We start from the raw sequence: 12,411 nt of genomic DNA, 5'->3' as shown, positions 1-12,411 counted from the left end.
TCCATGGGTGTTTGTTGAGCCAACATGTGAGGAGGGCTAAACAAAAAGATAGAGCTTGTTATCCCAGCTGCTCTGGTTAGATAGCATCAGGCAGAGGCTGTGTTTAATTAATGGTTTCCATAGCAACTCTTCAGCCACCTTCGAATGACAGCAGCTCCCCTCTACACGGCCTAGCAGAGTGTAACCCAATTAAGTTTTATGCTCAGCACATCACAATTCCTTGCTCATCTTGCACAAAAGGGAAGAGCATAACTCCTGGCTACGGGAGCTGAGTCTAGGAAGGACTGAAGGCTGCTGTCAATACAGTTACAATCATACATAGCGATCGCTTCACATACCACCAGACTGCGGCCACCCCTGGGGTGGAACGTGGCAGCTGTTTTGTGGCTCACTGTAACACTAACAATCATGTAAACAGGAAGTGGAGATGACTGCCCCCTGCTGGAAGTGCAGTGGGAATATAATGCAGTTGCCAGAGTTGGAATGTAGCCAGGCCTGCTGCGTGGCAGGAGAGACAGCTGGTCCGAGTGCAGTTGATTTTGAAGACCACGAGTGCTCGGTGCCTTGGCTTTGGGACTCAGTAGGAAGCTGGCGGTTACCGAGCAGCACGTAGTCAGCGAAACGCCCCCAGCAACGCCAGCCCCACTTCCTGCAGTGCCCTGGGATTTCCTTGCCCCTTTGCCGTCCAGTATGGAGCGGGACAATCTTCCTAATTTGTCAGAACTGAGGGGGCCTCAGCTCAGGGCCATGCACTGTGCTAAGGACGCCGCTTCCTTGCAATCGGGAGAAGGGGCTACAGAATCTAACGGACCCTCCCGTGAGCACTGAGGGTACGTCTACGCTACAACGTTAATTCGAACTAAGCTAATTCGAACTAACGCATCCAGACTGAAAAACTAGTTCGAATTAGCATTTTGCTAATTCGAACTAGCATGTCCACATTAAATGGACCCTGAACCGGGCTTGAGGATGGCCGGAAGCAGTGCCGGCAGGGCATCAGAGGAGGACTTAGAGCGTGGAGATGCTGTCTCAGGCTAGCCGAGGGCTGTGCTTAAAGGGCAGACAGGCTACTGGGCTAGATGGACCTTTGGTCTGACCCAGGACGGCCATTGTAAGCTCAGGGCTCAGGGTCGGGGGTCTCAGTGGACCCCCTTGATTTTCATGCACACCTGCTCCTGGGTGGCCAGGCTGGCAGCTCTCCTGCCCTAGACGGCCACTTTCCTGTGCCTAGTGCGGAGATCGTGGACGAGGTCCACGATGTCCGCACTAGCCCAGGGGGTGCCCGCCTCTTGCGGTCCCGGGCAAGCTCCTGGGAGCTGCCAGCCTGGTCCCGGGAAGAGGGGGAGGGCTGGGGGGCATCGGGTGGCTGGCTTGAGCCGTGCCAGGTGCAGGGTCTGCTGGCTGGGTGCTGGCAGGCTTGCACCTGGCACGGGCACTGTAGCCAGCCCGTGCCCCTTTAAGGGGTCTGGGGCCGGGAGGGGGGCAGACGAGTTTCCCTGGTGTTGGCTAGAGTGGCCACCAGGGAAACCTGGGGAGGGCTAGCCTCCCACTAGTTCGAATTAAGGGGCTACACACCCCTTAATTCGAACTAGCTAGTTCAAACTAGGCTTAATCCTCGTAAAATGAGGTTTTCCTAGTTCGAACTAAGCGCTCCGCTAGTTCGATTTAAATTCGAACTAACGGAGCGCTAGTGTAGCGCCTATGAAAGTTAATTCGAACTAACGTCTGTTAGTTCGAATTAACTTTGTAGTGTAGACATACCCTGAGCTACTGTCTAAGGATCCAGAGAGCTTAAAGGCGGCAGCGTGGGGCGGGGGAGGGAACAGGTCTTGAGCAAGGGGAGCACGTTGCTTGTCATTTGCAAAGCCTCTTGGCTGCTTGCGCCGTTCATCAGCCAGCCGTGCACTCAAGAGCAGCAGCGTGGGAGGTGCCCTTCCGGCTCCTTCCAAAGAGTTGCAGCAGGGCTCCAGCACCTGTGCTAGCCAGCGGCAAGCCGGCTACATTCCTGCCACGGCAGCGGGAGGACGGGCGAGGTGGTGCCATGCACTTGCCGCACTAATAACCCCGAGTGATCCCTGGCGGTTAATGCTGGCGCGAGCTTTGGCAGCAAACGTGCTGTGAAGAAGTTTGCAAAGAAGACGGACGGGCAGCTCCCCACCGGTCTGGGACCCAGGCCCCCACCGTGGAGCCTTCAGAGGGCCGGGGCCCCGTGTGTTCACAGCACCAGGAGCTTGAGGCGAGGCTGCTGGCTGCTGAGGGCCGCAGGGGGCCGGCCAGAGGAGGGAGCCAACTCGGTGTCAGTGTTGGGAGCCTGGTGTCCCCGGGCTGTGCTGGGTGCTGGGAATCGCTCTGGCGTTGCAGTGATAGAGGAGGGGCAGTAAAGCCTTTCCCCTGTGAAATGTATAGACCCACCGGTGCCCCGCGGGCTCAGACACAGGCTCCGCTCGGTCCATACCTCCCTGGCGGCTGCTGGGGATGAAGCGTTGCTGCCTCCAGACCTCAGTTCGGCCTCTAGCAGTGGCCACTGCCTGCTATTTCAGGGCGTGCTGAGCCTCCCCGCCCCCGCCCAGTTGTCTGGCGTGGGCGTCTCTCCTGGCAGCGAGCGCCTGTTGACCAGGTCATCCTGTCAGTCACCCATCCCACAGGAACCCTCAGCTGTGACTGCAGCCTCTGGAGACACACCTGAGCTAGCGCTGATCTGGACAAGCCACCCAGGACCCTGGGCACACACCTGAGCAAACCAGCCTTTGCTGCAGCAGCACACTGGCCCTAGCCCGGAGCTGCCTCTGGACTAGCTAAGCCTACGCCGCCTCCCGGGGGTCCAGAATCACAGCCATTACGGCTGGAAGAGCCCTCAGGACGTCAGGTGGCCACTCCCCTCCCCCCAACTCAAATCAGGACCAGCCCGAACTCAGCCGGGGCCTTGTCAAGCCGGGACTTAAAAACCCCTCGGGATGGAGAGCCCCCCCCCCCAGTGTAGCCTATGCGTTTGTATAATTTGTAGCCTATGCTTCTTTATATTTTTTCCACGGATATCCATCTGTCTAGCAGGAATGCAGGGATCTGACCTGGAAGCAGTTAGCTTTGGCAGTTGTGCTATAATCCAGGGCTAAGTATATAAAATCCTGTGTATAGATTTGTAGAGTTGTGAAAGGGTTTGTGGTGACATTTTCAGCTGGGTCAGAACACCGCAGCGGCCAGCCTGGCGTGAGCAGATGTGAGTCAATACCTCGAGTGATCTAAAAAGGGCCCAGAAATGCAAGCCCCAGCCAAACTGACAAGGAACCAGAAGACATGAGAACCTGACCGCAGGTTTCCATTTTCCCACTTCAGAGACCTGGTCCAAAAGGGCATCAAGTGGTTTTACTCCTACGTATTCAAAGGATGCCCCAGTTTATTCATCCAATGAAATACGTGTGCTCTCCAAATCTCAGGCTGCGGGTGTTTTTGGCCTTAAGGTGCTGGCATTGATGACGTCAAGCGGACACATAAAAACCTATGGCAGTAGTCGACCGGCAGGATTTTATTTCCTCACAAAGAACTTTCTGTTTGAGGCCTGTCTGCCGCAGCCCCTTTCCTTTATTCATTCTCTCATACACTGCTACTCATACTCCAGAGCCACGGTGCCCGGGCGAAGGCGAGCTGGTCCCTCCATGGAGGGTGAGGAGGTGAGCACGGCACTGTACTAGGGGATTGTACCTGTATGCTTAGATAAATCACAGGTGTATACTCAGGTTTGCCTTATGCTGCCCTCCACGGTGATTGAATCCATTTGTGTAACCCTTGCTGCGTGTTTCGTCTTGTTTGCAATCTTGATACCAATCCTAATACGAATTGTTTTAATTTGGCTCTGCTCTCAGGCTGACGGCTGCAGGCTCCCGGATCTGCCTCCAGACACAGAGCTACGCAGCTTTCAGTCCCTGTAACTGAGGCAGGAGGGCAATCTAGAACCGTCTGGTCAGATTAGGTGAGCCATACCCATATCAAATACCGTATTCTTAACCCCAGGTAACACTAGGGAACCCATCCCAGTGCTTCCCCACCCTCCTAGGGAAATAGTTTTTCCTAATATCCAACCCAGACCTCCCCCACGGTAACTTGAGACCATTGCTCCTTGTTCTGCCATCTGCCGCCACTGAAAACAGCCTCTCTCCATCCTCTCTGGTAGTCGACGGTCCCCTCCCCTCATTCCTCTCTTCTGCAGACTAAACAAGCCCAAATCCCACGGCCATGCCTCGTAAGTCATGTGCTCCAGCCCCTGCCCATTGGCCCAGCCGGCGCTGGACTCTCTGGGCCGTGCTCTAGCTGGGTGCACAAAGGGCGAAGCCAGTGAGCGGGGCCACCCATTCAGTTTTCCGGACTGTGCTCTGACAAACACTCCTCGTGCCAGAGGCCGGCAGGCAGGCTACCCAGCGGCTTGGCAGCAGCACTTGGGCTGTTGCCATTAACTGCCAAGTGAACAACTTAGATGTGGGGCTGAGGGCGGGAGCCTTGAAACCGGCGCTAATTATTCCCTTTGGCAGTGGTGCGGGGAACTCCCCAGCAGCAGTTCTGTGGCTGAGCCGTTCCAACAGCCGCGCCGGGTTCGGCAGCCCAGCTCGCCGCAGCCTGGGAGGTGCACTAGCAGGAAGGCAGAGCTCCCTGCAGAAAGCAGCGCTGTGTGCCCGGAACGGCCGCCTGCTTCAGGAACGGGAAGCAGAATAGTACGGCACATCCTGGCCCGGTGGGGCTCTGCCTCCCGGATGCTGCAGCAATATAAATAATAACACGGATGCTAAATGAATCCGCCCCAGAAACCCTGCGACTTGCTCTGGTCACTCTGGGTAACATTTTCGCAGCTGCTCGCAGGTGTTCAGGCTCCTAACGTGCCCAGAAATCAATGGGAGAGCTTTGTATTTTATGGCTGTTTGGAAAAACCATCAAATAAAAATCAAACAAAACCAGTTTAGTGTTTCCATTGCTCTTTATTAATCCTGCTTAGTGCTCACAGGAATCCAGAGCTTGTATCACCGTGATGACCTCATCAGGCACTCGTAGACAATTATGCCTGAAATATATGAGAACGTCCTGGCCTAGGCTTGAGTCAAACCAAAGACATTGTAATCTGGGGCGCTCAAAGCACTGTCATAAGGCTGACCCTGAGCATCTGTACTTACAGACGGGGAAATCAAGGCAGAACGGGACTCTCGGTCATACAGTGAGTTAGGGATGGGGCTGGGAGGAGAGGCCAGGGGGTCTGATTCCCTTGGGGATGCCCTAGACAACGCTGCCCATCAGCGCAGGAGCTGAGCACCTCACATGTTACTGAGACTGGGGTCACTGTGCGATTGCCACAGCAGCCTGGCTCCACGGCCCTCTGTGCTCTGGGGCCGGAGGGCTGCTGAATATGGCAAGTGCAGCCCTTCTGGAGCCGCCCTGGGTGCCTTGGCAGGGGTCTGGCGAGAAGACGATCTGGTCTCCGGGCCAGGGAGTAGACAGGGACCCATCTGACACGTGCCAGCAAAAGCCAGGAGGTTGGGCTGATGGTTCCTTCATTCTTCCCCCAGAGCTGGCATGTGGCCCATGGCTAGAGACAGTTCCCCCGCTGGCGAGCTCACTGGCCTGAGCCTGCCCGTGTTGGGCCTGGCTTGGGGGCAGCAGGCCAGGCTGGGGTTCTCCGAGGAGACGTGCCCATCGCTGTCTGGCTTCGGTGCCAGCCGGGCGTTCGTCTGGCCTGGCTGAGATTTGATGCCAACTGCGTTTCAAGGCTGCTGGTGCTGGCGACGCTCGCAGGTTCCCGGGGTGTTTCCCTGGATGGGCCCATCCCACTGTCACTGGAGAGCGAGAATCACCGTCCATTGATTAAATAGCACCCAGGCTGGGCAGGGCCTTCGCTGCCTGTGGGCTGCTGCCCCAGCCCAGCCTGTAGGACCTCCCCCGTCTCCAGAAGGAGCTTCGGGCTCCCCTCATCCCGTGGCTCATGTGCGCGGCGGGGAGTGGCCGGTGGGAGAGCTCGCCAGGCGGGGGGAGGCGGGAGACCCTGCGCTGTGTAGTGTTGCGCTGGGCACTTAGCCCGGCTGGGCAGGGAGGGGGTCCCTGGCCTCTGTGTGTCGGGGGCTGGGAATGGGCGACAGGGGAGGGGTGACGGGATGACTCCCTGTTCCGCTCGCTCCCTCTGGGGCACCTGGCACTGGCCACTGCCGGCAGACAGGACCCTGGCCTGACCCAGTCTGGCCGCTCTGATGTTCTGACGGGGAGCCAGGAGCTGCCCGCTTTTCGGCAGGGCAGGAGCATTGCACCCGACGCAGCGGCCCGGCCCAGTGGCAGGGGCAGCGGCTCAGGCTCGCTGCCCGAGTACAGACCCAGACTCAGGCAGGATTGCACTGGGCCCCTTGCGGGAGCTGCTCACTTGAGCCAAGGGCTGAGCTGGAAATGCCACCTCCCGGGCCTGCCCCTCGGGCTGTCATCTACACCCAAGGCAACATGCACCCTTTGGCGGACGCGCCTGCACAAAGCGCAGGACAGCAGAGGGGCACTCGGATGGGGGGCAGCCGGGGACCGAGTCTGGGGGGAGAAGAGGGATGAGAGGGCATGGGGCAGAGAGTGTCCTGGAGGCAGGGTCTCAAGGGGAAGGCACAGCATGTGGGGGGGGGGGGGCTGGTTCAGGCACCAGTGCCCCCCCTCCAACATCCTTCTCCTGCTCCTGGTAGTGACCCTGCACCTTTGTCTCCTGATTAGGGACTCGCACAAGCACAGAGCAACACCGCGTGTGTGAGAGGAGCAGCAGGAGCCACGAGACCAGCCGCCCCCGCTCTGCGTGACACTATTTCTTGAGCACAGATATTCACAGGCCTTGAATCCCACAGAACCCCAAGGCTCCTTTCCCCCCTTGACGCTAACCGGCATCTCTGGCCACAATGAACCCTTGAGCAGGGTTGCGCCCATGAAACCCCCTCGCCGAAGGAGCCTCTGGCTTTTCTGGGCGGACCCTTGTGCTGCAATCTAGCCCTAAGCCATGTCTAGACTACACCCCTCTTCCCAAAGAGAGATGTAAAGGAGTGTGGATTTAAATATCCCACGCTTCATTTGCATATTCGCGTCCAATTGCTGTTTTGAAAAAGGGTATTTGAAAGTGAAACCGCAGTCGAACCCCCCTTCCCCCGCCCTTTTCCAAAAGAACCCGCACGCCTCAAGGAAAAGAGGGGCACTGCACAAGTCCCTTGTGGGGAGGCCCAGGGGAGAGTATCACTGGGGTTTTTGTGAGAAACGCTCCCCTAGGGCCTCACAGATTTGCGTAGCTGCCCCGATAGGCCTGCCGGATAGCAGCGTGCTCGAAGCCCCTGCTGACCCAGTCAGACTTTGCCCCTCACCCTGGCAGGAACGTCTCCCCCTTGCTTTCACAAATGTTGTGAAGGACACAGCATGACACCACCACCTGGGGGATGTTCCACTCACCGAGGCCCAACCGGGTGAGAAGGCAACAGAACCTCCCCTTGAGATGCCTGAAGGCGCCCTCCACAGCAGTAAAGGGCCAGCTGTGTCCGGTGTAGGGCTTGATCAGCCAGGCAAGCAGGGGGTAGCGTCCCCTACAATACAGACTGGCATGTCCACAGCCCCAACCCTGATGGTGCAGTCCGGGGAAAAAGTGCCGGCGTGCAGCTTCCGGAACAGGCTGGAGCTTCGGAAGACACGTGCATCGTTCGCCTTCCCCCACCACCCGGCGTAGATGACAGTGAACTGGCCACAGTGACATCACCCAATGCAGGTGCCTCAGTCCCTCCCCTCCCTACCATGCCAGGATCAATCCCAACTTGCCTCATCCCCTGTCAGGACTTTGTGAGGGTGGGATTGAAAAAGCTCCCAGGGAAGAGGCCTGCCCCTACCCTTCCCTAGGGAACCCCGCTCCAGCAGTTCTGTTCACTGCCCCCCAGGACAATGACATGAGAGCACCAGACCTGCATGAGCAGGGCCCCGACGGTCGATCTCCCCTCACCAAACTGTTTCCGATGGCTCGGTAGCTGTGCCGTGTGGCGAGCTTCCAGAGGGAGATGGCATCACGCTTCTGGAGGGTGATGGTGGGTCGCATGTGGGTGTCCCATTGCCAGAGGACATGGTGAGCCACTCACACAGCTCCAGGAAGGTGCCCTTCTGCATGCGGAAATTCTGGAGCCCCTGCTGGTCACCCCACCGCTCCATGACGATTCGGTCGGAACTGGTGTCCAGTTGCCAGAAGCGGCGGTGCGTGGTGGGCAGGGGAGGGCAGGTGGGTTGAACTGCATGAGCAGTGCCTGGAGGGAGGGGAGGAAAAGCCCCACAAGGAGCTGGGGGTCCTGTTCCTGCAGGGCCTGGAAGGCAGCCCACAGAAACTGCAGCAGGAGGTGCACCAAGACAGATAAGAGCCGTTGACTGCTCGGAGGCAGGTCGGGCTCCATGGCTAGAGAGCTGAGATGTCTGCAAGGGCAACCAGAGCAGGCAAAGGGAAGGCTTTGCTGTGCCTCAAGGAGGTAGGCAAAGGAGAAGAACCTGAGACATACGAGGGCGGGGGGAGGGAGAGTTCCTTTAAGCTCGAGCCTCAGCTAGCCGCAGGCAGAAGCTCCAGGAAGTTGCTGCTGTCCTGATGCCCTGCCTGGAGGGCCTCAAATGTGATGCAGCGTCCAGTGGGTACGGAGCCTCTATGTCCAAGTAGCTCAGCGCTATTTCAATGGGCATTTGCTGCATGGACGCGCTATTTTGAAATAAGCTATTTCGGAGTATACGTTTTGGAGTAGCTTATTCCGAAACAGGCCTGCAGTATAGACATGCCCTCCGGTGCTACAGGACCACGTGTATTTTACGTTTGTTTTGCAAGTGGGGCTGGAACTCAGGATGCTGCTGTACCCCTGGCTTGAAGTAGCAATAACATCTGCCAGACACGTGGCTCCCATCATCCACTTGAGACCCAGCGCAGCCCCTGGCACCGCTGTATTCCTCTTTGAGCAGGCCCACGTGCCACCAGGGCTTACGGGACAGATTTGAACCTGGGATCTCAGGAGCTTAGTGTAGGCGCTGCTACAGCTTGAGCTATAAAGCTAGGCACATAAGGCAATTCCCCACACCCGAGCCTGGGCCCCAGGGGGGTGACTGGCCCCCCAATCAGACAAGGCTAAAACACAGAACTGCCATTCTGCAGATTTTTTTTTCTCTCCAGATCGGAACAGGGCCAAACATTTCTCTATTTCTCGCAGAATGAAATTTTGGAAAACTCTCATTAGGGGAGTCAATCGACACATCTCACTGAGCTAACTTGAAGTGGCTTGTTCTGATTTTGACCTTATATTATAATTTATGAGCTCACGGAGAATACATTTCAAAAGAGTAAGTTGTTGTGAAACTAACAAAAACATTCAGAGTCCCTTCAGATAAGGGCTAAACCCAATTTTCTCCAACTTGACACGTTCCCATGGAAGAGTTCCAATACTCTGCTGCTGTAACACTCAGAGAACAGCAGCCTGATGACAGCAGACTGGTCAGCTTCGCCTTAGTACCTGGAAAGATCATGGAGCACGTCTGTAAGGATTCCATTTTGAAACACTTGGAGGAGAGGAAAGTGAGCAGGAAAAATCAACATGGATTCACCAAGGGCAAGTCCTGCCTGACCAACCTAAATGCCAGTAATGGGCTCTGTGGACATGGGGAAAGCGGTGGCTGTGATATACCTTGACTTTAGCAAAGCTTTGCTATGGTCTCCCACAGAATTCTTGCCAGCAAGTTAAGGAAGTCTGGATTGGATGAACGGACTGTACAATGGGTTGAAAGCTGGGTAGATCGTCTGCCTCAGTGGCTAGTGATCAACGGGTCAATGGCAGATGACAGCTGCATCAAGCAGAGTGCTGCAGGAGGCAGTGCTAGAACTGGTTTTGTTCAACATCATCATTAATGACCTGGATGAGGGGCTGGATTGCACCCTCAGCAAGTCTGCGGATGACACTAAGGTAGGGGGAGAGGTAGATACGCTGAAAGATTCAAGGAGTGACCTAGACAAATTGGAGGATTGGGCCAAAGAAATCTGATGAGGTTCAACAAGGACAGATGCAGAGTCCTGCACTTGGGACGGAAGAATCCCAAGTATTGTTACAGGCTGGGGACCAACCAGCTAAGTAGTAGTTCTGCAGAAAAGGACCTGGGGGTTACAGTGGATGAGAAGCTGGAGATGAGTCACCAGCGTGCCCTTGTAGCCGGCATATTAAGGCGCATTAGGAGGAGCATTGCCAGCAGATCTAGAGAAGTGACTATTGCCCTTTCTTTGGCTCTGGTGAGGTCACTTCTGGAGTATTGTGTCCGGTTCTGGGCCCCCCATTACAGAAAGGATGAGCACAAGTTAGAGAGGGTCCAGCAGAGGGCAGTGAGGGGCCGGGACACAGGATTTATTAGCAGAGGCTGAGGGAACTGGACTTATTTGGGGTACATCTAGACTACAGAGCTTTTCCGGGATACCTCTGCTCTGCCTTGTCCAAGGAACGCACCTGCTTTTATGAAAAAAAATTCAGAAAAGCAGATGCGTTTTTTCAGCATCTCTGTAAACCTCGTTTTGTGGGGAAGAAGAAGGGATAGTCCAAAAGAGGATTTTTTTCCCCGACATTTGGCCCCATGTAGATGGGCCAAATGTTGGAAAAGCCTCTTTTGGAAGAAAAGCGGAAACAGATGCACAAATTGCAGTTTGCAAGTTGCGTATCTTTTTCCAACTTTTCTTTGTAGTGTAGACATAGCCTTAGTCTGCAGAAGAGAAGAGTGTGTGTGTCGGGGGGGGGGGGGGGGGGAGATTTCATAGCAGCCTTCAGCTACCTGAAAGGGGGCTCCAAAGAGGATGGAAAGAGGCTGTTCTCAGTGGTGACAGATGGCAGAACAAGGAGCAACGGTCTCAAGTTGCAGTGGGGGAGGTCTAGGTTGGATATTAGGAAAAGCTATTTCCCTAGGAGGATGGTGAAGTGCTGGGATTGGTTCCCTAGGGAGGTGGGGGAATCTCCATCCCTAGAAGTTTTCATTCCTGGCTTGACACAGCCCTGGCTGGGATGATTGAGTTGGGTTGGTCCTGCCTTGGGCAGGGGGCTGGACTCAATGACTCCTGATGTCCCTTCCAGCCCTGGGGTTCTATGATCCTGTGACTTTATCACTCCTCTCTCTGTACGGAGCCTCACAAACTTCTGCAGGAAGCTGAACTGGCCTTTAGCGTGTCCTCGACTCGGGGTGGTTAATAATGGGTTGTATTAGCTTTGCCCTCACAGTGCTGAAGGCTGAAATCAACTATCATGGAACAGCTGGGCAGGGCAGGGCAAGCAGCTAGCACACAGAGGATCATGGGAGGTGTAGGTCCAGTGCCTCCTGGTCCTATTCTCTTGTGTAGGCTGACTCCCCTCCTTGAACTACTTCTCCTATGACGCATCATGGTCTCCTTTCAATTATTTGAAAATCTGCAGATTAGTTCATTAACCAATTTGTAGCATCACAGTTCTATACAGCGCGTTTACAAACATGTAAATTAACATCTAGATGTGCACAATGAGATTGGAAATAAAACATACATTTTTAACAGTGAGGTTAATTATACATTGGAACAATTTACGGGGGGGAGGGGGATGTTGTCAATGTGCCATCACTGACAATTTTTAAATGACGACCAGATGGATGTGTTTCTAAAAGCTTGGTTCAGGGAGTATTTGGGGGGAACTTCTCTCAGGCTATGTCTACACTACAGGGTTTTTGTGCAAAACCCACTGGTTTTGCACAAAAAATCGTGGAGCATCCACACCTCAAGCCTGTTTTTGCGCAAGAAAATTTACAGTAGAATGCCAGACCAGAGAGCTGTTTGCGGTATAGGTATACCTCCTTCTATGAGGAATAACTCTTTTTTGCGCAAACATTCTTGCACAAAAAGATGTGTGCGGACCCTCAACAGGGGTTTATTGCACAGAAAGAGCCTATCAGAAAAAGCACAGAATGGCCATCAGAGATTTCTTGCGTAAGAGTGGCTATGCAATGTGGACACTCTCTTGTGCAAAAGTGCATCGTTTTTGTGATGCTCTTTTGTACTGTGGACGCGCTTTTGCGCAAGAAGTTTTGTGGAAGATCTCGTCCACAAAAAGCTGTCTTGTGCAAAAAGCCTATAGTGTAATTGTAGCCTCAGTGTGTGATACAGGAACTCCGTCCAGTTGAGCCTTTCTAGCTGTGGGATCCATGACTCTATATAGTGTCACACATGGAGTGGAACGAAACTTGGAAGAGTTGATGTGTGATTATTTTTTGCCCCTCACTCACCCTGGTCAGTGAAACTAGTTTGAACTGTTTCCTAAATTAGTTGCATTGCACTTACAGGTTCTCACATCTCACATATTGTGCTGCAATATTTGGTTTATGAACAATGCAAGGAAAACGCTATTGTTTAAACAATAACATGTA

Source organism: Pelodiscus sinensis, chromosome 26 (genome assembly GCF_052426305.1).
Source record: "Pelodiscus sinensis isolate ZL-2025 chromosome 26, ASM5242630v1, whole genome shotgun sequence".
Classification (NCBI taxonomy): Eukaryota; Metazoa; Chordata; order Testudines; family Trionychidae; genus Pelodiscus; species Pelodiscus sinensis.
This window is presented reverse-complemented; position numbering follows the sequence as displayed.